The sequence below is a fragment of the Acyrthosiphon pisum genome, chromosome A1 (genome assembly GCF_005508785.2).
Source record: "Acyrthosiphon pisum isolate AL4f chromosome A1, pea_aphid_22Mar2018_4r6ur, whole genome shotgun sequence".
NCBI classification, from domain to species: Eukaryota; Metazoa; Arthropoda; class Insecta; order Hemiptera; family Aphididae; genus Acyrthosiphon; species Acyrthosiphon pisum.
The window spans coordinates 71,560,566-71,568,428 of record NC_042494.1 but is presented as its reverse complement, the minus strand read 5'-3'; positions in this window follow the sequence as shown (position 1 = coordinate 71,568,428).

Here is a 7,863-nt window from a genome sequence, read left to right as displayed (position 1 = left end):
TAATAGGGTTTGGACACCACTGATAATATTCATAAAAACATACTAGGTATGCATTATTTATTTATTTTTCATATTTTCTATATAATGTATAGCCGTATAGGTATTATAAAAAAGTTCTAGTTTTTAAACATTAAAATTTAGAATTAGCTATGCTAAACAATTCACTCCGCTCAGAATGTATTCAGCATTGATTTTACAATGTGTTTTTTTAGAAAGAAAAAATACTCTGATCATCAAATTCAATGGTTCAATATTTATTTAATATTTAATTATTATAATATAATATATATTTATATTATGTATCAAATTGTTATTTCATTTTGAAACAATACCGGTGTACCGTAGATCAGTGTGAATAGGTCTGTGGTAAATATACAGGTACCTAATATAAAATTAATCTAAATGTTTTGAAAAATACTTTATTGTGTAGGTACCTACTACCTAGGTATATAAAATATAATAATGTACGAAAAAGTTTTTAATCAAAACAAATTGCAACAAAATAAAACACGGTATATAATTCTTTGGCGGTTTCGTTATTTTAGTTGTTTCAATGTTTACAATTGTAGACAATTTTAGTTCACGTTCCCGTAAATATAATATTATGGCGTTGAATCTTGAAAACATTACATTACTATTTACTGCGTTGTAAAAAATGTTTGTTTAAATGTTTAAATGTTTTTTGTTAAAATGTGATTTTCGTAGATTTAAAAAATATGTCTATTTTATTAAATGATTTTCAATGTTTTCGCTGCACCTATTGATGGAAAGGCCCACTGATGTAGATAAAAAAAAAAAAAAAATACTTCAAGAAAATACCGTCGGTGATGCTCATTTCCGTAATGTGTATTATTTATAATAATATATCACTGTTGCCTGTTGTAGTGTTGTTACTTGTTACCCATACACGTTGCAGCTTTATATTATATTATGTATATACATTATACCTATGTAATTTGTGTACTGCGGAAACCGTTAGAAAAATGTGCGTTTTTCATTTCAATGGAAACGACTAAATGCGGTTTTTGCGGTGCGAGCGTGGTTTGTCATTATGAATTGGATTTTTTGTTTTCTGCCAATGTAACGTAATTTCATTAATGTAAGGTATAACGTTCATCCTATGGTGGTAGATATAACGGAGTTGGGTCGTTTGGCTGTCTTTGAAATCGCCCTCACAGACTGAAATGGTATTATCATTATTCTATGACGTAGGTACTTATAGGAGTCTAGTCTTATAGGACTTATAGACTATAATTGGTATCTAGAACTATCGATCTCACATTCTCACCATAATATAAAGTCAGTAGATACGTATGATCGATACACGCGATAGATATGTACGTATATTATACGACGTGTGATGAGTAATAATAATATTATAGAATCAGAGTAGGAAATAACGCATTTTCCGTTAATGATAATAGAATAATACCCAATGTTTCAATCTTCTATACCGTTTGTGTTTTTTTTATTTAAAATAAAATAATGTTAACAATCAAATAATATTACAATAAGTGAATTTGATAAATATATAGATAAGATATATGGTAGATATAAAAATAATACGAGGTACGGAGTGGCCGAGCGGACTAAGTCGTTGGTTGCGACGCGCACCGTCGCCTGTTTAAACTTCGGTCACGGGCGGCACTTATCTTCGGGCAGTCACGGTATCTGGAGAGAGAGGCCGCCATCCCCCTCCCTGGCATGGCAGATACCTATGGGTACCCACTTGAAAATTCTGCCAAACTAAAACTCACGTGTTTACAAAAACCTACAGTTAAAAACCACCCAATGGCCTAAGTTTCCACGGGTTAACTAATAGAAAAAACAAATATATATTATATATATATATTATGGTATGAACAACAGTATGAGGAAATCGCCTATTGGTAACACCATCCGTCTCTTTACCAAAATATACCTATACTATGCCAAATGTACCATCTATCCTATAGTCATCGGATAAAACTTCTGAAAAATAATTGTAGGCATTAGTACAACCATAGAAATACAACGGTAGGTTAAATTCATTTTTCGAGTAGAAATTACATATTAAAATGTCATTGTGTGTATAAATTAATATAATAATATACTCTAAAAGTTTCATATACGTACCCACCAACCACGGGCCACAAATAATATTTTTAAATTACAATAAATAACTAAAATCGGTATTCTTAGTTTAATATTATGTAATTTCGTCCAAATTTGAACTTATAATGTCAGTAAAAATAACTGGGTTTATATATTTTTTTAGATTTTTTTGGTTACAGTATGAACTATTTATCAGAATCTTTGTTTTAAATTTTCAATCCCTAACTATAAAACTCGAAAAACTTACAAAAATAAAAATCGTACTTATAACTACTTATGAGGAACCTTATATTAAATTTCTAAGATTTTTGACTAACGAATAACATTTTTTTGACATTTATTGAATAAAAAATTTAAAATGTCTACAAATAACTCAAAAAGAGTCAAAATATTTCGAAGATATTTTCATGTATATAAAATGATAAAGTAAACATTTTATGAAAATATCAAGTACCTACGGGCTACAGCTAATAGTTTATTTTGTATAACAACAAAATAAGAAAACCGTTGTATGAGAATTTGTTAATTTATGGGTTTCTAATATCTAACTTTAAACGCTTGTAAAAATTAATTTAACTTTCCATTAAACTTTTTTTTTTGTTAAATTCATAGAAAACTAAATGAAAATCTTGTATGAAAATTTCAAATCCTAGATATACGAGAATTTCCTATTTGAAATAATTAGCCAATTTTCGTGATTTTGATGAATTTTGCCAACATTTTAATTTCAGACGGTCATGAAAAATTATTGGGATTTACGTTTAAATTTTTTTTTTTAATTCCCACTAACGACATTTTAATATGAGAACCATTCCATTATATATTTTTCAAGATTTTTTGACCGACAATTATTAATTAAGTACAAATATAAAACAGGAAATTTTCTTATACTTATAAATTTCTCAACAATGTTATAGTACACAAAAATTGCTAATATAAACGTTCAGTATAAAAGTCATGTATCTATGGTAATTTTTTTAAGTTACACTAAATATTGAAAACTGGTTTTGCGTAAAATTCTCAAATTTTCCTTACGTTTTTGAAAACTATTGGGAATTTTCAACTTTTGATCCACCCCCCTCCCACTTAATGATTAGATGCACTTTCCTACCAGAAAATATGCTGTTGAAAAAAATCAAAGCATTTTAACTGTCCCAAAAGATTAATAACTCACACAAAAAAAAAATTTTAAAAACACTTCATTATAAAAGGAATTGCCGGAAGTAAAATATCTTTTAAAATGTCACCACTAAAATATCGCAATACCAATAAATCACAAAGTAATAATATGGGTAGTAAATTAGCGCATGGTAAAACTATCAACTCCATTATACCTGCAGTATACTAATAATATTATTTTTTATTTTTTATTCTTTTTTTTATGTTTCAAGAAACTTTTCAATAGAAGAAAACTATGGTGGAGGTTTCTACTTTCTGGTAGCAATTTGCATCTATAGTTTGTATTTTTGAGTGATATAAATTTACGTTCTCGATTTTTAAAACAATCGAAGAAATAAAATAAATAGAACTACATTTGTTAAAGTTTTAATATATTAGGTAGGTACTATTTGAATTTAGATTAGTTGATTGGTAACATAAAATTACAGTAGGTAGTATAGACAGTATACTACAACTGAATGACGAGGTAAATTCACTACTACTTCAGATTTAGATTCGATGGTAAGTGAGGAGATCGTTTTACGCCTTCTACATACTATTTTCCGCAGTATAGGTGCCTATAGCTATATAATCTAAATATTTAAGGTATAAAATGAGCACCTTTGTCACGGACGGCCGTCGTGTCATAGTCGCACCTACACGACTCACACGTACGTCACACAAGTAGTTTTCTGCAGTTTTTCGTGTGAATTTTGACGACGACGTGTCGTGTAAGAAACAATATGTATTTAATATTATACGTCATATCATTTAATGCAACTCGTGCGTGTACGTAATTGGTGGCTGGTTAGGACAGCGGTGCGTCGCGGTAGTATACTTTTCCTCGATTTTTCCCGTTTTATATTCCTTTCTCTGTCCACTTCATCGTGCACTATATGTGCGTGCCCAAGTCAGATTATCGACGGTTTGATATAATTTTTTAATGCGTACACAAATAATAATATATTATAATATTATATCTACATGTGGCGGTGACAACAAAAGAACTACGCGAGAACAAGGTAAATATTTTGAAAAACCTGTGTTTTTTCGATTTTTTACATCTATTATTATTGCCACGAAAAGTTCAACGACTCAAGCCGCGCACTCGGTCGAAACCGTAGAAAATCGCAACTGCAACAGTGGCCTCCAATTGTATATAGTTGCTCGCGGATTACGAGGGATGACGGCGGTGGCCGATCAATTTACTAAAACAAGCAAAGACCTTATTTTTAGTTATACAGCTATTTTTTTTTTTTAATCCTTTTCCGATCTGATCAAATACAATAAATAAAATTAATTTTAACCAATTCAACCAAAAGTCGAATGTTCTTTTTTATCGACGCCATTTTAATGATTGTTTCATCAAAACATATGTTTCCATTATCATTTTATAGACTATAATATTATCATTCGGCCAATATTATAAGTTATATATTAAAAGTATTTTACACTTTTATTTTTTCTATAGTGATTTTGTCATCTTACATCTAGGTATAGGCTGCACGTATTTTTAGTGCACAAATATAATATAAATGTTCTAAAAAAATAGGACATACATGGGACATGGATATACTAATATGTGAATATGCTATGTAGGTAACTTATACCAAAAGGCAAGAGGTGTTTGTCCCGATATGTGTTCTATAATATAGATAATAAATAATGATCCATTATGTAATAATATTCAGAAATTCACTGTAGTTGCCTCAAAATTTGGTCAATCTTTTGTCAATTTAAATCGCAAAAGAAAAATATGGCGTGGCTTATCTTGCAGTTTTTACAGTTTTTACGATTTCAAGTTTTTCTATAAAATTTTTAAACTTTTAAGCTATAATATAAAATAAAAATTGTTATACTAAGTCTATTGATATAGATGATTATCTTCAAATATTAAAGTAAAAGAAATAAAGATAGATTATATTATTTCATATATCGCATATTGGCATGCATTTATAACATAAAATATAATAAAATGATTAGATATAGGTAATTATACTATACAATAAGGTGTATGATTGATTTGACAAATGAAATAACTTTTGTTTTAATCATTATTTAAAAACAATTTATTTTGTACTAAGTTTATAAACACTCGCGCTACAAGTAAAAATATTAGTTTTGGGAATTTTAGATATATATTTAAATTTTAAATCATTTACAATCAGGGCTTTCTGTTACACCTTGTATATTATAATGTATATAAGAAATCCAAAATTCATATTTTGCTAATGTATTACAAATTCACGTTTAATTACGTGTAATGTTGGGTGTATTATAATATGCTTTAAAGTTTAAATGCGAAAAGGATAATATTATTTTATAAAATCATTTTCCACGTGAAATATTATTATAGTTTAAGTTATATTATACACAACACATAATAAAGCAATGATTTATCGGACGCTGAATCGAGTCTGTTGCAGTGTAAAATAAAGTATTACAATAATATACACACTGTTATATTATTATTATTATTATTATATTGCCTATCGTGTGCATATTCTACGATTATTATAATATATTACGTTCGTTATTATCTGAATAGAATAAACCGGACATAAATAACACGAGTTTTGACACGTTAATATTATATAATATTCCGTCCGTTCTTTTCCTCGGTTTTTCGCGGCATAATTTCCGTTTTATTATCGTGAAAATATTATTTTATAATAATAAATGTATATACCTATTAATATTATACGCCTGCAGTAGTGCAGTATTAATGTATTATATATCCTACATAATATTATAATTAACGCGGACGCGAAAAGTTTCTTCTGATCGCACGCTGATTTATACTCGTTTTACGAAATTTATATAAATTATACTAACGCCTTGATAATTATATGTGTGTACCTATATATACGTACATATGCATACATATACATCTGATTTATACTTACCTACATCGGAGTCATCAAACGATAAGTCTCTTCTATAGCTAAAAAAAACCACATACGAACGCTTTGTAAATTATAAACTGCAGTTGTACAATAGGTACAACTTCACACATTAATATTTTTATAAGATAAATCCTACATAGTAAATGAAACAAATAAATAAGTCATAAGTGGTTCAGTATTATTTTCATTATTTTAGATTCTGATAGTAAAAATGCTTTGATTTTCAACTCTAGACATTGTTACTGGTAAGTACCTACCTTACAAAATAATTGGGAAAAATAAAAACAAAAAAAGATGGGAAAGTGGATGTCGCTCTGCGTACAGTAGGTTAAAAGTGGGTCACTGATAGTATTAAGTTTTAATTGTATGATATAATATCATTGTATACGAAAAACGATTCTGAGCGGAGATGGTTTGTCAGTGTGAATATTTTATATTAAGTTAATACCTATTGTTATTACTTATTATTAATACGATAGCCGCAAAGGCGCAAATTGACTAAATTTTTTTGTATAGTAGTATAGATATAGATCATAAAATATACTCAGCTATGTTAGGTATTTGTAGGCTGACAGACCTCGTCTTCGCTTAGAATCGTTTTTCCTATAGGTACCTACAATTATTTTATATCATTGAATTTAAATTTAATACATCTGTTACAGTGATCCCTCTCGGTACCCACTTTTATTCCTTTTTTTTGGGGTGGGGGGGGGGGGGGGGTCCCGAAGTTTTTGAAAACTACTGTGAATTTTAAATTTTGACTATCAAAAGTACCAACTAGATAAAAAGAAACTGAAGAAAAACAATACACATCATTCTAACATCATTGCGTCCATTGCTCCGTACAGAATCTAAAATTATGATGTGAATAGAAATAAAACTCGAATATACGCGTATATTATACGACATTATTATTATATTTCTTATTACTTGTCGACCCGACCTTTTTTTTACTTCTCAAACTCGCCTTATCGTACTTCTGAAAAAATAAACATTATTATTGTTAGCCAAATTGCCAATTTGCACTGCGTATTATTCCACTCGAGTGGCGCCTGGAGAGAAAATCGTTGAAGCTACAGCGGCGGAATCGACACAACGACACATCTTTCGAACAAACTTAATAATATAATATAATAATATATTTCATAGTTATGGTGGGTGTCTCGCGCAATAGCAATAATAATAATAATAATATTCTATAACGAATTCTCTACACGGAAATAAATAAATACGCGCCACACTCGTCGTCGCTATACAAAAAAGCGATAGCGCGCACTCTTATATTATTACAATATATTTATATATTTTGACCATTTGAGCGTATACTCATAATACAATTTTATATACAGGATGATTCATAAAGCATAATAATAAATTTATTCAGCGCACCTATTACAGTCATTTAAAAAATACATTCAACACGTGAATTTGTTGGTAACATGTTGAACATTGTTCGATTTCTTCCAGACTTTGTTGCATATTATTTTTACCTGTAGAGCTTTTTAAAAGATCTGATGTTCGGCTATAGCGTTCATCATGAACACACGTACACTGCATCGTATCGTATTCGTTCCGTTATCGCTGTGCGCTCTCATTAGTAATTTATTACGGTCACTATATTGTCTAACAGTTCCAATTTTATAATAACATCATTATGATGAACAACGTTCAGAAAACTGGTCCCGTTTCGCCGCGTACACCAAAA